Source organism: Panthera uncia, assembly GCF_023721935.1.
Source record: "Panthera uncia isolate 11264 chromosome C1 unlocalized genomic scaffold, Puncia_PCG_1.0 HiC_scaffold_4, whole genome shotgun sequence".
Classification (NCBI taxonomy): Eukaryota; Metazoa; Chordata; class Mammalia; order Carnivora; family Felidae; genus Panthera; species Panthera uncia.
Genome location: NW_026057585.1, coordinates 28,970,466 through 28,990,577, shown reverse-complemented (window position 1 = coordinate 28,990,577; position 20,112 = coordinate 28,970,466). Strand labels below are relative to the sequence as shown.

The 20,112-nt window shown below is 34.4% G+C and overlaps 1 long non-coding RNA gene across 9 annotated transcripts in view; it reads right to left on the bottom strand.

Moving 5' to 3' along the window:
* LOC125912411 (uncharacterized) overlaps window positions 1-20,112 on the bottom strand; it is a 53,687-nt gene that overhangs the window by 8,953 nt on the left and 24,622 nt on the right. For 6 of the 9 annotated variants that reach the window (XR_007454718.1, XR_007454713.1, XR_007454714.1 and 3 more), the window contains one exon: window positions 6,791-14,684. This is a non-coding gene — a long non-coding RNA (uncharacterized LOC125912411). Of the gene's footprint in view, window positions 1-6,790; window positions 14,685-19,479; window positions 19,634-20,112 lie in introns of those variants that run through there. The other 3 variants (XR_007454719.1, XR_007454720.1, XR_007454716.1) reach the window with 3 other exon arrangements.

Genomic DNA, 20,112 nt, shown 5'->3' with positions numbered 1-20,112 from the left:
AATGTTATAATCTTAAGATATTAATTGAAATTGCCAAAGTAAACACAAGAGAACAACTAAAAAATACACATAAAAGGAAATGAGAGGAAATGAAAATGATGCACAACACAAAGACCAATTAACACAAAAAAGGCAATAATGGATAGAACTACAAAGATTATCAATAAGACGAACTGGATGTACCAGACATATACAGAATAATCTACCCAACAACAGCAGAATATACATTCTTTTCAAGTACATATGGAACATTCTTCAGGACAGACCGACCACGTGTTAGGCCACAAAACAAGTCATAAATATTCAAGAATGAAATGATACAAATACCTTTTATGACCAAAATGGAATGAAACTAGAAATCAATAGCACAAAGAAAACTGGAAATCCACAAATCTGTGAAAATTTAACAACACACTCTCAAACAACCAAAGGGTCAAAACAAAGAGAAAAAGGGAAATTAGAAAATACCTTGAGACAAAGAAAAATGAAAACACAACATAACAAAACTTGTGGAACACAATGAAAGCAATGCTAACAGGGGAAATGTATAGTTGTAAATAAGTTAAAAAAAAGAAAAAAGATCTTAAATCAACAACCTCACTTTACAACTCTAGAAATTATAAATGGAAAACATTAACACAAAGTTAGAAGAAAGAAGGAAATAATATACATTACAGCAGAGATAAGTGGATAGAGAACACAAAAACAATAGTAAAAACAATGAAACAAAAGGTCGGCTTTATGAAAAGATCAACAAAATTGACAAGTCCTCAGCGAGCTAATTAAGGAAAAACAGAAGACTCGAATTAACATCAATTCTCTTAAAACTCTTCCAAAAAATTGAAGAGGAGGAAACATTTCCAATCTCATTCAATGAGGCCAGCATTACTTATTCTGGTACCAAAGCTAGACAAAGACACAAGAAAACTACAGACCAGTATCTCTGATGAATATGGATACAAAAAATCCTGAACATAATAAATGCAAACTGATTTCAATAGCACACTGAAAGGATTATTACACCATGACCAAGTGGGATTTATTCCCAGAAGGCAAAGATGATTGAACACATGAAATCAATGAGTGTAATATACCACATTAACACAATGAACAAACACTACATAACCACTCAATTGATGCAGAAAAAACATTTAACAAAATGCAACACCATTTCATGATATAAAAACATGGTAAAAAACTAGGAATAGAAGAAAACTACCTCAATATAATAAGGCCCATTTATGAAAAGCACACAAGTAAAAATCACACTCAATGGAAAAGAAAGCTTTTCCTCTAACATCAGGAATAAGACAAGGTTGTATGCTCTTGCTACTCCTATCAAACATAGTACTGGAAGTCCTCACAAGAGCAGTTAGGCAAGAAAAAAATGAAGCCATTCAAATTGGAAAGGAAAAAATAAAACTATCTCTCTTCATAGACAACCTTATGCAGAAAACCCAAAAGACACCAAAAAAAAAACAAAAACAAAAACCCAAAACTATTATAACTAAATAAACAAATTCACCAATGTTGTAGGATATAAAATCAACACACAAAAATCAGTTGTGTTGGGGCGCCTGGGTGGTTCAGTCGGCTAAGTGTCCAACTTCAGCTCAGGTCATGATCTCATGGTTCGTGGGTTCAAGCCCCACATCAGGCTCTGTGCTGACAGCTCAGAGCCTGGAGCCTGCTTCAGATTTTGTGTCTCCCTCTTTTTCTGTCCCTCCCCCACTCATGCTCTGTCTTTCTCTCTCTCTCTTAAAAATAAACGCTTAAAAAAAATCAGTTGTGTCTATACATTAACAATAAACAACCTTGAAACAAATTAACAATCTCATTTACAAAAGCATCAATAAGAATAAAAAAACAGGAATAAACTTAACCAAGGAGATGAAAGACTTGTGCACTGAAAATCATAATACATTGCCGAAGAAAATTAAGGAAAACACAAACGGAAAAATAACCGGTATTCAAGGACTGGGAGACTTAATGTTAGTAAGTCCATATTATCCAAAGCAATCAACAGATTCAACATAATGACTATCAAATTCCCAATGGCATTTTTTGGGGGAAAAGTAGATAAATTTACCCTAAATTTCATATGAAATCTCAAGGGATCTCAAAAGTCAAAGCAATTTTGAAAAGGAAGAACAAAATTGCATGTCTTACATTTCTTAATTTCAAAATAAATTTGCAAAGCTATAGTAATCAAAACATTCTGGTACTGGCATAAAGACAAACAGACCAAAGGAACCGAAAAGACAGTCTGGAAATACACTCACAAAACAGTGAAATGATCTCTGCCAAGGATGCCAAAACCTTTCAACAAAAACTGGATACTCTCTTCAACAAATGATGCTGGGAAAATGGGATAAACACATACAAAAGGGTGAAGCTGGATCCTTATTTTATACCATAAACAAAAATTAACTCAAAATGAGCCACAGACCTAAATGTAAGATCTAAAACTATAAAACTCTTAGGAGAAAACATAGAGGAAAAGTCTTCGTGACATTTAACTTGACAATAATTTCTTGAATATGATACCAAAAACACAGACAACAAAAGCAAAAATAGACAAATGGAAGTACATCAAACTTAAAAACTTCCATGCATCAAAGGGCATCAAAGGGCACAATCAGCAGAGTGAACAGGCAGGTAATCTACAGAATGGGAGAAAATATTACCAAATGTAGATATGGTAACTAGTTAATGTCTAAAATATATTTTAAAAATTCTTGCAGAACAAAAAAACAAATAACTCAATTAAAAAATGGGCAAAGGACTTGAAAAGATGTTTCTCTAAATATAATCTACAAATGCCAACAAGCATATGAAAAAAATGCTCATCATCATTAATCATCAGAGAAAGGCAAATCAAAACCATAATGAAGCATCACTGCCATCCATTAGGATAGTTCCCTCAAAGAAATGACAGAAAATGACAAATGTTGGTGAAGGTGTGGACAACCTAGAACCCTGTGAACTATTTAGGGGACTGTAAAGTGGTGCAAAAACAGGATGGAGGCTCCTAGAAAACTTAGAAATAAAACTATCGTATGATCCAGCCATAACAACACTTTGAGGTATATATTCAAAAAAATTTAAGGAAGACTCTTGAAGGATATTTGCATACTCATGTTTATAACAGCACTATTCACAATAGCCAAGAGGTGGAAGCAACCCAAACATCTACTGATGGATAAATCAATAAAGGAAATGTGGTATATAAATACAATGAAATACTATACAGCCTTAAACAGGAAGAAAATCCTGTCACATGCTACCAAATGATGAAGCTTAAGAACATTATGCTAAGTGAAATAACTCAGTCACAAAAAGGCAAATATTATATGATTCCACTTATATGAGGTATCTAAAATAGTCAAATTCATGAGAACACAAAGTTGAATGTGGTCACCAGGGGCTGGGAGGAAGGGCAAAATGGGAAGCTGCTGTTTAATCAGTATCGAGTTTCAGATTTACAAAATGAAAGAGTTCTGGATATCTGTTTCACAAAATATACTTCATAAGTATACTGTGAATATATTTAAAACTATTGAACCATAAACTTGAAAATGATTAAGATGTGCATAGCAGCACTATTCACAAGAGCCTAAAGTTTTAAGCAACCCAAATGTCCATCCACAGGTGAATGGATACAGAAACTATAGCACAGCCATACAACAGAATGTTATTCTTATTCAGGCATAAAAAGAAATGAAGTACTCATATGGCACAACATGGATCAACCTCAAAAACATTATGCTAAGTGAAAGAAGCCAGACACAAAAGGTTACATACTATACAAAGCATTTCATATGAAATATCCAGGATAAGTAAAGTCATAGAGATAATAAGCAGATTAGTGGTTGCCAAGGGCTGGGGGGAAGAGGGAAGAATGAGGACTGACTGCTTAATGGGTACAGGGTTTCCTTGCGTGTGATGAAACATAATGAAACTGGTTACAGGTGTAACTGCACAATATTGTAAATCTAAAAGGTCACTGAATTTTATACTTTAAAATTAATAATATATTTTAGGTTAATCGTACCTTCAAGAAAAAAAAATCAATTGCATTTCCATATACTAACAATGAACATACAAAACCTGAAGTTAAAATCACAATACTATCTCCTTAATGAAACATAAAATACCTGTGTGCTGAAATTACAAACGCTAATGAAAGAAATAAAGACCTAAACAATGGAGAGACAGATTGGAAGATCAATCAATATAGTATAGACTTATTCTTCCCAAACTGATCTATAGGTTTATTACAAATCCTATCAAACCCTGGGAATGATTTTGATAGACATAAACAAGCTTATTTTAAACTTTATATGAAAAGGTACAGGCTTAGATTAGCTAAAATAAACTTGAAAAGAATAAAGTGGGAAAATCATTACAGCATACTGTATCACAGTATACTACAACATACTATACACTTAAATTACAACACAGTGTACACCTATAATCATCAAGACAGCATGGTACTGGATAGACATATAGACCAAAGGAACAGAAAAGGAACCCAGAAACAGACCCACACAAATATGCCCGACTAATTTTTGACAAAGCTCCAAAAGCAGTTCATAGAGGAAAGATAGCCTTTGCAACAAAATGGTGCTAGAGAAATTAAATGTCCATAGGACAAAAAAGAACCACAAACTGAATCTTACAACTCATAAAAAAACTAACTCAGAACGGATCACCACAGACTTGAATGTAAAAAGCAAATCTACAAATTTTTTAGAAAAAAAAAAGATAAGGAAATCTCTTCAGGATTTAGAGCAAAGAATTCCTAGACCCTGACAACAAGAGCACAATTGAAAAAAAAAAAAAAAAAGATAAACCGAATATTATCAAAATTTGAAATTTTAAAGACCTTGTTAAGAGCATAAAAACACAACTTACAGACTGGGAGAAAGTACTTAGAAACCCCTTATCTGACAAAGGACCAGTAGCTCTAATATATAACTCTCAAAACAACAGTAAAATAAATAAATAAGCAATCCAATTAGAAATTGAGCAAAAGACATGAACAGACATTTCATTTAAGAGGAGATAAAAAATGCAAAAAAATCACTTGAAAAGATGTTGAGCATCATAAGCCATTAGGGAAATCCAAATTAAAAACACAATGAGCTATCACTACACACTTTTCAGAATGGCTACAGTAGAAAAAAATTCAAAATTACTTCTAGCACCTAATGCTTGCAAGAATATGGAGAAACTGGATCACTTATTTCCTATTGAAAAACAATTTGGCCAGTTGTGATAAAACTAAACATGTAGCTAGCATTTGTACTCAGCAACTGCACTCTGGGGCATTTATTCTAGAGAAACCGTAACTGATGTTTATACACAAACCTGTACACAAATGTTCATATGAGCTTTGTTCATAATAGCCCCAAAATGGAAATAATCTAGACTTTTGTTCTTCCATAGGTGAAGAGTTAAACTGTGAAACACTGACACCATGGAATACTACTTAGCAATAAAAACAATGAACTAATCAATGTATATATACAACTTGGATGAACCTTGAGGGAATTGTCCTGATAGAAAAAAACAACACCAAAATGTTGTACATTTGTATATACATATGATTCCATTTATATAACATTCCTGAAATGAAAAAAAATTACAGAAATTGCAAACATTATTGCTTACAAGGGACTAGGGAATGGGGAGAGAGGAAGCAAGTAAGTTATGAAATGGCATCATTAGGCACTGTTGGAAGGGAAGAACATAGAAGGAATGAAGTATAAATACGTATGGTTATAGGGAAATTTAAGGGGGAGAATATTACTTAAAGTATAATCTTTTATAAGCTAGAAAAACTAACTTGTCTGCCACTCTGCCATCTAACTAAAAATAAAATTTGATTAGATATTAAATATATGTAAGTAGTGACATTATTCAACAAATATTTATTGAGTATCTCTGTAAGAACTACTCTAGATGGTGAGTATACAATGGTGAACAAAGCAGGCAAGGTCCTACTCATATAACTTTTCTCCAAATGATTTTCTCTACCTGCCCCCCCCACCTACATCCCCCTCCAAATGATTTTCTGAATCATGATTAACCTTAAGTCTTCAGGATCATTTTAACCTAAACTTTGCTACTCAGACTGAAAAATGTCTCCATCACCAAGTATTATCAGAATTCATATTTAGCTACTACGTATTAGACAATGTTAATGGAAATCCAAGACTTAACACATTTAACATACTCTTAGCAACTCAAGTATCTTTGGTAAGATTCCTGCCATCAATAGTATGATTATTTATTCATTAATAGTATTAAATCTTGTTTAATTAATAAGGAGAGGCCAGAAACTCTAATAAAAACAGCATCGCATAAATCTACAAGGAGCAAACCATTTTTCAATAATCTTTAAGTCTTTTTATTCCCCCTACCACCACTCTGAAGTCAGGCCAGTATTCTCCTGCTATTAACTGGTCGTCCTGAATCCAATCTAGCTTCTCCAATCTGTTCTCCACATGTTTTTTTTTAATCTTTATTTATTTTTGAGAAAGAGAGACAGAGCATGAGAGGTGGAGGGGCAGAGACAGAGGGTGACACAGAATCGGAAGCAGGCTCCAGGCTCTGAGCTGTCAGCCCAGAGCCCCACGCATGGCTTGAATTCATGAACCACGAGATCATGACCTGAGGTGAAGTCAGATGCTCAACCGACTGAGCCACCCAGGTACCCCTATTCTCCACATTTTAATTAGGGATGTTTTTCTTTTGTTGCTGTTGTTTTTTTTTAAATTTGAGAGACAGAGTTAGAGAGCGAGAGAGAGTGAGCAAAAGAGCACATATGGGAAAGAGGGGCAGAGGGAGAGAGAGATTCAACACAGAGTTTGATCCCATAACCCTGGGATCACGACCTGAGCCAAAACCAAGAGTTGGATACTCAACCAGCTAAGCTACCCAGGTGCCCCAATTAGGGACGTTTTTTCTAAAAAACAGATCTGACCACGTCACTTCTTCACATTTTAATTCCTTAAAATGATGTCTCATTAGAGTTAATCCAACTCCTTTATTTTTTTTAATGTCTATTTGCATGTCTATTTTTGTCTTTAATGTCTATTTAATGTCTACTGAATGTCTACTGACAGAGAGCAACAGATCATTAGCGGGGGAGGGGCAGAGACAGAGGGAAACAGAATCTGAAGGAGACTCCAGGCTCTAAGCTGTCAGCACAGAGCTTGATGTGGGGCTTGAATTCACCAACTGTGAGATCATGACCTGAGCCAAAGTTGGATGCTTAACCGACTGAGCCACCCAGGCAACCCAATCCAAACTTCTTAAAATGGTTTATAAAGCCCTCAATAAAATATCTTAAGACTTACTCTCCCTTTTATCTCTTGACACTACCAGCTCCCCCCGCCCCACTCCATGTAGAACTCTACACTCAAGATATGCCACATTTTTGGGGTGCCTGGGTGGCTCAGTCAGTTAAGCCTCTGACTTGATTTCAGCTGGGGTCATGATCTCATAGTTTGTGGGATTCTCTCTCCCTCTCTCTTTGCCCCTCCCCCACATGCGCTCCTTCTCTATCAAAATAAACATAAACAATTTTTTTAAAAAAAGATACACATTTTTTTTCAGTTGCTCCAATCTTTCCTTCTCTTTTCTCTCATCTTTTCCACATGTTATTTCTTTTGCTAACAACAGTCCTTCCCCAAATTTTTATCTAGATAAATCATTAACAGTTCTTCCAGGTTTTAGTTTAAATGTCACTTCTTGGCATATTTCCATTCAATCATTCAATAAATCTTTACTAAATGCTTATTGAGAGTCAAGTGCTATACTCCGTGCTTACATATTAGTAAATAAAACAGACGTGGTCCTTGCCATCCAGGAACACAAACTCTAACAACACTAATCACATTTTATTGTAATTACATGTTTCGTCATCTTTCCTCTTCATACTAATAACTAGTATCAGTTACGAGCCGAAACCAATGTAGCTGTAATAACCAACTCAGAAAACAATGAATAAATCAATAAAATCTTAAGTATACTGATAACTGATCATATGACAGATATACCCATAGTTCCCAGCCTTGATAGAAGACCCTAAAATGTTTCAAATATCTCTTTAATGGTCAGTCATCTCAAAAGAACAGTAGATTAGAGGTCAAAAGACTTACATTGTAATTCTTCTATCTTTGCAATTCTCTATCTGACTTCACACTAGTCTTTTATTATTTACAAATCACATACTCTTAAGTACAACAGTGTAATATGTAAGTGAATGATCAGTATGGAGTCTTTCACAGTATAATTTATTTCTTGACTGGTTCAAAATTAGACTTGTTAAAAAAGTTTAGGGGGCAGCTGGGTGGCTCAGTGTGGTTAAGCATCTGACTCATGATATCGGCTCAGGTCATGATCTCACAGTTCATGAGTTTGAGCCCCACATCGGGTTCTGTGCTGATGGTGCAGAGTCTGCTTGGGATTCTGTCTCTCCATCTCTCTGTCCCTGCTCTACTTTGTACACGCACACTCTCTCTCTCTCAAAATAAATAAATAAACTTAAAAAAAATTAAAAAATAAAAATAAAGTTTGAAAAACAGAACAAGGAAACCATTTAAATAATGACTTCCAAAACTATAATAAATTATAAACTTTAGTACACTTAAGAAAATGCCAGTAATTTTGATAACACGGACATCCAGTTAAATGAAACCATTTTATAAAATAATTTCTAGCAACTAAAATAAGACTTTTAGTTCATACTCCCTTCTGCCCACATTTTCCCAAGGCCATCCTACAATCAAAATCCTACTCTTTTCTTCAAGGCCCAACTCAAACACCACCTTCCTTTAACAAAGCCCTTCCTGATCTTTCCCTTCAAAATTCCCTTGTTAGTGCAACTATACTCCCCTATATATACCTGACAGTATTATGTTCATGAGCTATAATTAGCTATATGGCACTGAGAATTCAAATTACCAATGCACACTTAACATATAGCAAAGTGCCTAGAACATTATGTTTCAGTTAAGGCTTACTGAATATCTTCTTTTATTTAGCACCTCTATTTATAGTTTAGACCTACCACAGAAGGTTAAACTATAGTAATATCAAAATTCTTTAGTTTGACAGGGCAGTTTTATGGTTCCCTGTTCACACACTGGAATGACATTTGCCACTTTGCCTTTAACTGTCAAGTTGAAAACCACTTCAGATTTGAGGATAAACTTTTATAACAAGTACAGGTCTAGATGAAACTTTCTTTGGAAAAATAGAATGAGAAAATAGTTTCCAAAACAAATCAATGCAGCCTACTTAACCTTTTAGACAAATTAAACAACAAAGTGAAACCAAGGATGAGTTTTCAGAGGTATAGGCAAACAGATATAATCATATCCAGGAGAAAAGGCATCACATTGGAAAATACTACACAAAAAAAAAAATACACCCCAAAGAAGGCAATAAAAACAATTCAGAGAAAGCCATCATAATGTTATGGATTTTCTCAGCTCTTTTTTTTTTTATCTTAAATTTAGGAATTTCTACAAGCTAGATAAGAGACATTTACAGCTTATCACACATGCTGAGGGTGGTAAACACACACATACACACACACAGTTTTCTAAAGCTTTAGTTACAAGAAACAACAGCTTTTGAGCAGCATGTTATTAATCTAAATTTAATTAACCTAATACTTAGTAATGGTTTTTATTTTTATTTTATTTACAGACTACACTAGCATTAGTTTGGAGCAAATTACAAAGAAATCCATCACAAGGAAATATGTGTTCTAAGTAAACAGTATGAAGGTAACAAGACAAACAATCTGATTATTCAATATTAAATAACTGAATGCAACACATAAAACACAATAGTATGTTAATTGGTGGATTTAACAATAAAGGAGAAAAATCTTTGCCAATTATATATTCTTTGATGGAATTAAGTTATGATGAAGGGGACATAGCAAACCTTTGAGGAATCTCACAACTAAAGGAATACACCAGCCTTCTCTAGGCTCAGACCTTGTTTGTGGCAACATAGCTAAGCACGCCAAGAAAGTCGGTATTGTCATAAATACAGGACCCATTATGGTGCCTCTCTCAGGAAAATGGTGAAGAGTAATGAAATAAGCCAGCACATCAAGTACACTTGCTCCTTCTGGGGCAAAACCAAGATAAAAAGACAAGCTGTGGGGATCTGGCGTCGGGATTCCTGCGTGAAAATGGTAGTTGGTAGTGCCTGGACCTGCAACACCACCTCCACTGCCACAGTAAAAGTCTCCCATCAGAAGAATGAAGGAGCTCAATGACCAGTAGAAACTCTACCATTTGAAACACCGCTACGCTATAATGAGTGGGCTTGTTTTGTAGCAAAATTACTTTGGCTTGTTGTTAAATTTATTAATTTGATGTTCCAATTCGTGTCGCATTAACTTTGCTTTCTCAAAAGACCTAGAAATTTAAAATCCTTCTAATTAAAAAAAATGCACCAATAAATACACTTTTCACTGATTACACTGACATGGATTAAAACACAAGTTAATATTCAGTGGGGTGTGGGGAAAGATATTCTCAAACACTGCTAACAAAAATGTTAAGTGATGCAATCTTATTGCAATTTTGCAATATATATCAGAAATTAAAATGCACATATACACTCACCTGCAATCCACTGCTACAAATTATCCTACATTCTCACACAATTCCAATAATTTAGTGAAATATATACACAGTAAAGAATATTGATTGCAGCATTATATAAACAGGAAAAAAACCTGAGATTTATCCAAGTATCTCTATCAGTAAGGAAACAATTATATTAAATGTAATACATATATGGAAAAATGTCCAAGATATAATTGACAAGTGTAAAGAGAAAGATGCAGAATATATACCTGTTCTTTCTGATGATTTATGGGGAGTACAGAGCTGGGTGAGAGAGGGAAGTTTTACTTATTGGAAACATTTCTATATTATTTGCTCTTATGCAAATAAGCTTATGTGACTTCTTTAAAAAATAACATTTCCAAAATCCTAAATGTTACTTGGCAATATATTTGAAAAAGGTAAAATGCACATTGTGCAATCTCATCTAGAATGAAGAACATATATTTTTGTTAATTTAAAAGTTTTCTTTTTCACATTACAACAAAGGGCAGCACAACTACACTGCTACTAAAGTGAAGCATAGAGAGATTAATTTGAAAATTAAGGAAATTAGCTAACATAAGATAAATATTCATAAAGAAATTCAAATCCTTGGACTTCGGAACTCTGCGAAATGAAAAAAGCAGCTGCTGACCATATAAACTATTGAAGGACAAAACGAAGGGGAAGAATCTGAAACTGAGGTATACCTATCAGCTTCTGAGAAGAAAAACTAGTCTAAAATCTTTCAAATACATGTTAAGTCAAACAACCTCAAGGTTAAATTTCTCCGAATACTCAAATTTTATCAACAAGAAAACTAAACACACTTCACATCCATGATAAAATAAAACAAATAACTGAAGTTCTACATTTGATAAGATCTAGGTCTATGAAAATCCTTGTAGGGATCAGAAGAAACAGCAAGAGATGGGGTCAATGTCCAACTCTGTGTTCAACCTTTATGGCAGAGGCTGCAGAGAGGAAAAGCAACAAATTGATCCCAGTGGGGAAGAACCTCTCCTTGCTTTGGACTTGCTAGAAGGCATAAAAATCCCCCAGGTGACTACAACAGCCAACCCAACTAGCCAAATTTCAAACACGGAAGAAAAAAAACTAGTATAAAATGCTTTAAAATATTCTAAAAGCTTCATTTCTTAATAAAGTGTATTATTTATATATATTATAGACCTAGAAAGGTAAAACAAAATTTTTAAAAATATTTTTCAAACAGCAAGCTTCCTAAGCTACAGAAATCAAAAATGTTATCATAGTTCCAGACTATGATTCAATTTCCTTCTCTACTCCAATATTTTTTTTTACCCTCAGGAAAATGAGAAAAAGTTTTCTTTATTAGATGTGACCAGTCTTCCTAATCTTCTGCTTGTATTAGTCCAATACATCTTTAAAAATCTTTAAAGAAATAAGTAGTACAAACTCACAAAAAGAATACCATTAGTACTAAACACTCCAATTGCCATAACATGGATTAATACCTTCATTTGAAAAGAATAATCAAAACCAACACGGTTTTCCTGAAGGTCTCAACTAAGAACATTACGAGCCATTTTTTTCAACTGGACTGAAAGAAGACTCGAGGGAGGTTTTATTTCTCCTTCCAAAATGTCTATAATGCTGCTTCTGTATTGCCTCATTGGCTCCTTCATACAGCGCAATAGCAATCGAAGTGCCAATGTCCTCACCCCATTCCAGCCAGTATTCTCAATCCCTACTTGTCCGAGACAGAACTCTATTCAGTGTTCTATGTTTTACAAACATTCATTAAGTACACACAGTACTCTGGCACTGTGCTACTAAGATAAGTAAGACACTGGTGGTGTCTCCCTTCAAAGAGCTCACCAAAGTCCAGTAAAGAAAACATACTACTGCGGAAGTGTTAGGTCTGGCTCAAAGGACAAGATAATGCTTCAGATGGACTATTTCAGGAGATAACCTGACAACGAGGAGGAAGGACAATGGCAGCTGGGGAGACAAGGGGCTGGGGAAGAGTGACAACATTTAATCAGGACTAAAACTAAATATATGAAACATCATACTTATTTTACTCAGATAATTCTAGCATTCTGGAATAGCTGCAGTGAGACCACTGTATGCCATATTACAGAGCCTACATTTTCTTGCGCAGGTGACAGGGGAACAATGAAGGGGACAACTAGAGGGAAAAAAGCAATGTAGAATGCTGGCAAGTGAGGTCAGAGACTTGGAGAATAAAAAAAATTATAGAGAAAAAAATATGTAGCATGGAATATTACTCAGCAATAAAAAGCAATGAACTTCCGATACAACCACATGGAGAAAACTCAAAAATACTATGTTGATTGGAAAAAGCCATACAAAAGAGTATAATGTTACAGAATTCTATATACATAAAATTCAAGAACAAGCAAAATTAAGCTATGCTGATAAAATTCAGAAAGATGCTTACCTCAGGGGGAAAGGCATTGGATTGGAAAGGCAAGAGTACGAGGAATTTTCTGGGCAATGAAAATGTTCTGTATCTTGACCTCTATGGTAGTCACATGTGTGCACATGTATGTAAAAACCCCATTTAGCTCTATACTTTAAATTTTACCACATATAAATTACAACTTAATCTATGTAAAAATGTACATATTTTACTAAAAAAAGAAAAAAATGCATACATAATTGTGGTAGAATAAGGCCAGAATAAATTAAACCAGTGTCATCCCTTAAGCAATATCTGACTTTTAAGAAATCAGAATAAAGGTTCTAACAGACACTGTATATTCAATTAGTAAACAAAATCCCTATAAGACGTTATGTAAAAAAGTCTAGCTTCTTTTCCCCTACAAGAAGATATACAGGCAAGTATTCTTTATAATAAATGCTGTGAAAACAGTGTACTTTTCCCAAAGAAAAGAAATAGCTCACTATAAACAAAAAAAAATAAAAATTTTCTATACAGCAATACCTACCTTACAAGAAGTACTATAAAGATTAATAAGGCATGAGAAGCAGTTAACACAATATAGAGCACAGTAAGAACTCTTCACACTGTCATTACAATTATTATGTAACAGCAATAAAAGTGAAACTCTCCTTCCAATTATGCCTAAACCACTTACTGAGAATACACTGTTTAACTGCATATTACTCAACTACAGCACTTCTCACTCTGGGCTTTTTTTTTTCTTTTTTTAACTTTGAAATCAGCAAGTTTCTGACAGCTGAAACATCTGGTTAGACTGGAGAAAGACCAAATTAACTACAATTTATCAAAGTATTCTTTTTAATCTGCTTATATCCTGAAACCATGTTCATTTACCAAAAGACAGCAAATGTATCCTTTTAACATCTCAACAGCTTATATTATTGAAAACCCATATACCAAACCAAACAAGTACATGATCACAATTCAATTTCCTGAAAATCAACAGTCTTAAAAAATTAAAGCAAAGCACAATGCTAAATTATAAAGTCATTCAGTACAAATATTCATAAGAAAAATATTATCATTTACAGTTCTGAACATTATACTAACATTAAAAAAACACAATTTGGCAAATTTAATCAATTTGTAGAAGGGCTTCATTAATAGAAACAAAAAAGTAAAATTCACAAAGGCAAAAACTACTCAAGTACTATCATCCACTAAGAAAACATTGAAGCAATCTAGCAAATCTCTTACTGAACTGGTTTCTGAATAGCTAAACCAAATGCCAACTCAATTTTCTATGTTTAATAGTCACTGGAAACTGCATTAAACTCAACATAAAAGAAGGAAAATGAAGAATTTAGTTCCACAATTTCATAGCTCTACTGTTACTTCCACCAAATCAACTGGAGCAAGTACATCAAAAAGTCAGTTCTTCATATTTCAAAATTTTATTGAAAAACTCATTAATTCTGAACTTAAAGACACATTTTTAAAACATAAGTTTTTTTTGTATTATTCCTACTTTGATACATAACACTTAACAAAGTCTTCTACTTACCTAGATTTTGTCTTATTAACATCTCGTTGCAAAAACAATCTCATTCGAAATTAACTCAAACCTGAAAAAATACATGCAAAGACCATCATTTAGTTTTCTGCTTCAGATAGAAATAAGTACATTTCTATGACACACTTACTGTTTTAAATTAAAAACTGCAAATCTAATTATTTTCTTTATATAACATCTATCTGAAAAAGTCATTCAACTAAAACACGATCATTTTAAACTTTTAGGAAACTTGCTAAATACTACCTTTTTGATGAACTGAGATATATTCAAATGAGAAACTTAATCTTTCTAGTTATCTTTAAAAAAGATTTACAATATGGGGCACCTGGGTGGCTCAGTTGGTTAAGCATCCGACTTCAACTCATGTGATGATCTTGCAATCCGTGAGTTCGAGCCCTGCATGGGGCTCTGGGCTGACAGCTCAGAGCCTGGAGCCTGCTTTGGATTCTGTGTCACCCTCTCTCTCTCTTTGCCCCTCCCCTGCTCACACTCTGTCTGTCTGTCTCTCTCTCTCTCTCTCAAAAATAAATAAACCATAAATAAAAATTTTTAAAGATTTACAATAACTTATTTTGATTAATTTTAATAGTATAGCAATAATTAAAATCAGTATTTGTTAAAACACACACTTCTATCTAGATGTTTGTCTAATACTATTACATACATGCCAAAAAGTACACCAAAAAGCTGAAGATAAAAATACAGTATGAGATGGCATAAAAGTATACACTAATAATAACTGTAATAATGACTAACAACGATTATTTGCTAAATGCCATGGGCCATTATTCTAGAAGGCAGTATATACTGATACTCTCCTACTTCCTCAATTTAACCTACAATCTAGCATAATGTGACCGCCACCCCAACATTCCCTTATACTTGAAAAATTACCTACCTCTAATTTTTCACATTTCACAAATTCTGAAAACTCAGTATGTCTTATTCTGTACTCTACACATCTCCTCTCCTTATCTGAAACAAGCTTGTTACTCTTTTAAATTCTTATTCCCCCAAAATGGCACCACCATACCTACTGCCATTCCCACCTAGATTACTGTAACTACTCTGTTTCCAGACTATCATCTCAAATTCATCCTTCTCAGAATCATAGAAGTCCTCATTTTCAAACAGCTATCCTGAAGATGTCACATCTATGCTTCAAGTCCTTCAACACTACTCATCAATGATCTCATCCTTATCGATTTATCTCCAATCTTTACTCTCCCATTCACTCCAGGGTTCTAATACTAAACCCCTTCAACTCCCAGAACAGCTCCCACGCACACTCAACTTTCATGCTTTTTAACATGGCAAACTACACTTACTGTCTCTAACTTTGCTAGCATATTTTTTACTAGTTTTGCAATATTCAAATATTAGTTTGAATATTAGTTATCCCGAAAGATCCTTCTCTAATTTCTTCAGCGATGTTGTGTTTCTCAATTGCTATTAACAACTGGTGATAGCTCTGTATCAATTGTTTACTTGTGTGTTTTTCTGAACTACAATGTGGACACACTGAGGCCAGGAAGTCATTCAGCTTATTTCAGCATTTTCACTGGATGGTACGTGGTAAAAGTACAACAATGTAGGCTGAATGAAAGATAAGAAATTTTGTGTTGTATCCCAAAATGTACATAGGGAAATAAGTAAAATTCAGGCTAATGAGTTTAATTCACATTTCCAGGACTAGAGAAAAAAAGTTCATATCACTTCTGAATACAGTAATATTACTTTATGAAATAACTACATCTAAGTAAGATACAACTGACAAAAATCAGACCAATGCAAACTTCTATAGAGTAAATTAATTAATTTCACTGATCATCAGTACCAAGATTTTGGTTCTAAATGTTTGCATCCCTACTGAAAACAAAGTTTGTGGACTATAATTCCCGGACTAATTAAAGTATTGGACTTAAGCAAAAAAGAGTTGGAGAAGAAGGTGAATATGGTTTTAATACTAATAATGTCAATAAACTAGAAAGGTGGTTCACAAACTTCAGCATACATCAGAATCACCTAGAGAGCATGTTATACAGACTGCCAGCCCCCACCCTCAGAGCTCCTGATTCAGTAGTTCTAAGTTGGAGCCTAATAATTTGCATTTCTAGTAAGTTCCTAAGATCATGCTGCTATTTCCAGGGCCACAACTGAGAATCACAGGCCTGGAGTTTTCTACATAATGTCTAGAAGAGACAAGAATATTCTCTCTGCCATCCACTACCACCAATCTTTACCTACCCAGAACTGGATACTGTGACCTATTGCAAACTAAACTATAAATCAAAGTGAGAGGACTAAAAGTCCACTAGGAGTTGCTGAGTGTGAAAGGATGAAAAACAATGGCCCTGCAAAAGAGAATGCACATCCTAATACCTGTGAATATTACCTTGTATGACCGCTCCTCCCAAAAGAAAAGTCTTTACAGATGTAATTAGTTAAAAATTTGAGATGGAGAGAATACCCTGGATTATCTGGGTGGGCCCTAAGTACAGTCACATATATTCCTGAAAGAGAGGAGACAGGGAAATGTGACTATACAAAGAGAAGGTGAAGACAGAGTAGAGATTTGAAACACTGGTTTTGAAGATTGCAGCCACAGTCAGGAATGTCAGTAGCCACCAGAATTGAAACAGAACTTTGTACAAAGTTTCACCATTTCTTAAAGTGTCAAATATACAACTACTACATGTATAATCCAGTCATTCCACTTCTAGGTATCTACCCAAAGAAATGAAAGCATATGCTCATATAAAAACTTACAAACATTCACCTTTATTTGTAATAGCCAAAAATTGAAGGAAAAATTGTCCACCAACATGTGAACCCTTACAGTTTTACAATGGAATAAGTAGGAGTGAATTAATGACACATGCAATGTATATGAATTTGAAAATTATGCTGACTGAAAAAAATATAGACAAAAAGATTATATACTGCATAAGGGAGGAGCAATAAATATGAAAGGATTAAAAGGGGCACAAGTAAAGTTTGAGGGTAAAGGATAAGTTTATAATCTTCATTGTGGTGATGATTTCATGGGTACACACAGATACGAAATGTATTCAAATTGTACACATAAAACATGATTTATTACATACCAATTACACTTCAATAAAACGGATTATAAGATCACAATATACAAATATTAATAAACTTGGGAAAACAATGAAATCTCTAATTAAAGAAGTTAGAGTAATAATAATGAATACAAAAAGAATATTGTCATTTATAACCAAAAAAGAGTAGAGGTGAAAATAAATCCTCTTTCAACATCTACAACTGGTACTACAATTTTGGTAATTCAATGCATGAACGATGCTTCCAGAATGTCATTAGATATATTCAATGAAACATACGTAACTAGAATCATCTGGACCTCTGAACAGATTGACATATTTAATTTATACTTGCCTAAACTTCTATACCCAAACACAATTCCTCCTGAAATATAATAAAGGTCAACCTGGAACTAAACAAATATAGAATATTAATTTTACATCATGAATCAAAAATCTGTCTGCAAAAACAGCTCCAATTCTACACTTCCCCATTATTCATGCATTTGACAATGAGGCTTTGCAGTTTCTCCCATCAAGAGATAGAGTGTTTTCCCCTACCCTTAAATCTAGGCTTCCTTATGAGGAAGATCAATAGAATGTAACAGACGTCAGTTCACAAATTCTGAGCTAGACCTCAGGAGACTTTGCATGGTTCTTCTTAGAATCCTGCTACCATCATGAGAACAAGCCTACTCTAATCTGCTGGAGGATAACAGGACAGACCAAATGTCCCACCACAGGCCACCCTAGGGAACTCAGTCAAGAGCACCAACGCCACCTTCCTGACCTGCTGCTGAATGCAGACTCATAAATGAGTCCAGGCAAGACCAGAAATACTGCCCAGCTGACTTACAGACTTGTTTTAACAATAAAGGTTTGTCTTAAACCACCAAGTTTTAGAGTACAAGTAAAACCCTGAATTGCAAGTAACTTGGTCTGTGAGTGTTCTGGAAGACCAGCAAACATTTCTAATAAATTTTAAAACAAGTGATGTCTTGCAATTTGAGTAGTAGGTGACACCGAATATCACATGATCACAACTGAGCCAATGGTTCTTGAATTTGCTTTGCTATACAAGTGCTTTGGATTATAAGCATTTCCAGAACAAATTATGCTCACAAACCAAGGTTTTACTGTAGTCTATTACACAGTAACAGCACACTGATACAACTCAATCCTAAAGAAACCAAATTAAATTATTCTTATCCCTAGAAGGGTTTTTATTTTTCTTAAGCATTTAAAAAAAATTTTAATGTTTATTTTTGAGAGAGACAGAGCATGAGTGGGTGAGGGGCCGAGAGAGAGGAAGACAGAATCTGAACAGGGGCTTAAACTCACGAACTGTGAGATCATGACTTGAACCGAAGTTGAACACTCAACCAACTGAGCCACCCAGGAGTCGCTAGAAGAGTTATTTTAGATTAACAATTGACCTCAATTTTTGAAGGCAAGGAAAAAAGAGACATAAAAGTCTCTTTTACTCTTTTATTAGCAGTGACTCTACAAAACATCTTGTGAGTTTGTCAATTTCAAGAGACATATAAACTGAGCAAAATCCTTTTTACAAGTAATGTTACCAGTCAACTATTATTTTTTGTGAAATTCTGTTGCTAGACAGCTTTACTAGATATAATCATATAATGAAAATTTTCAGGGTCCTCCAAAATGATCTATGAAAACTATTAACGAGCAATCTGCTATCTTACCTAACATCCTTTTTCCGATTTATGTTAATGGCACCCTGACTGACCATTAATAAAACACTCTTCACTCAACTGTTAAAGTGGCACCATAGGCCTCCGGACTGAGGGATGAACAAGTGGCATCCAGGCTGATGAGAATTCCTCAGGCAGCCACAGCAATTTGTTCATAGATGAGGAGGCAGGCCAGTGTGGGAAATTGGGAATCCTTCCCAGGATGTTTCCAAGTACTAGAAAAGATACACTCTTCAGTGGAAATAACAGCCATGAGAATTATGTATGTCAGAGCAGCCAGCAGCATCTCTGCAACATCACAACATACTTAGTAATGAAGCCACCATAGAAAAAACCCAAGCCAAAAGCTTTAATCATTACCACAATGACACTATATGCACCCATCAATCCAAACATTCTCGAAATAACTGTAGTAATAGCAGAATAGTAAATAACTTATCAATCCTCCTACTGAAGTACCTACTAGAGAAACTGAACAAAATATTTAAAAAACTATCAATCTGAAGGCACCAAAAAGTTAACACAACAGTAAAGAATGACCTGGCCAAGATCCAAGATGGGACGGAAACCTACTGATACAAACCCAGCATCCAAGGATGTTTCTTTGCCTTGGGGGTTTTTACCAATACAGATGAGGCAGCTGAGAAACTGATCATAATTTCTGACGTTGTTTTAGAGCTAAGGGGACCAAAAC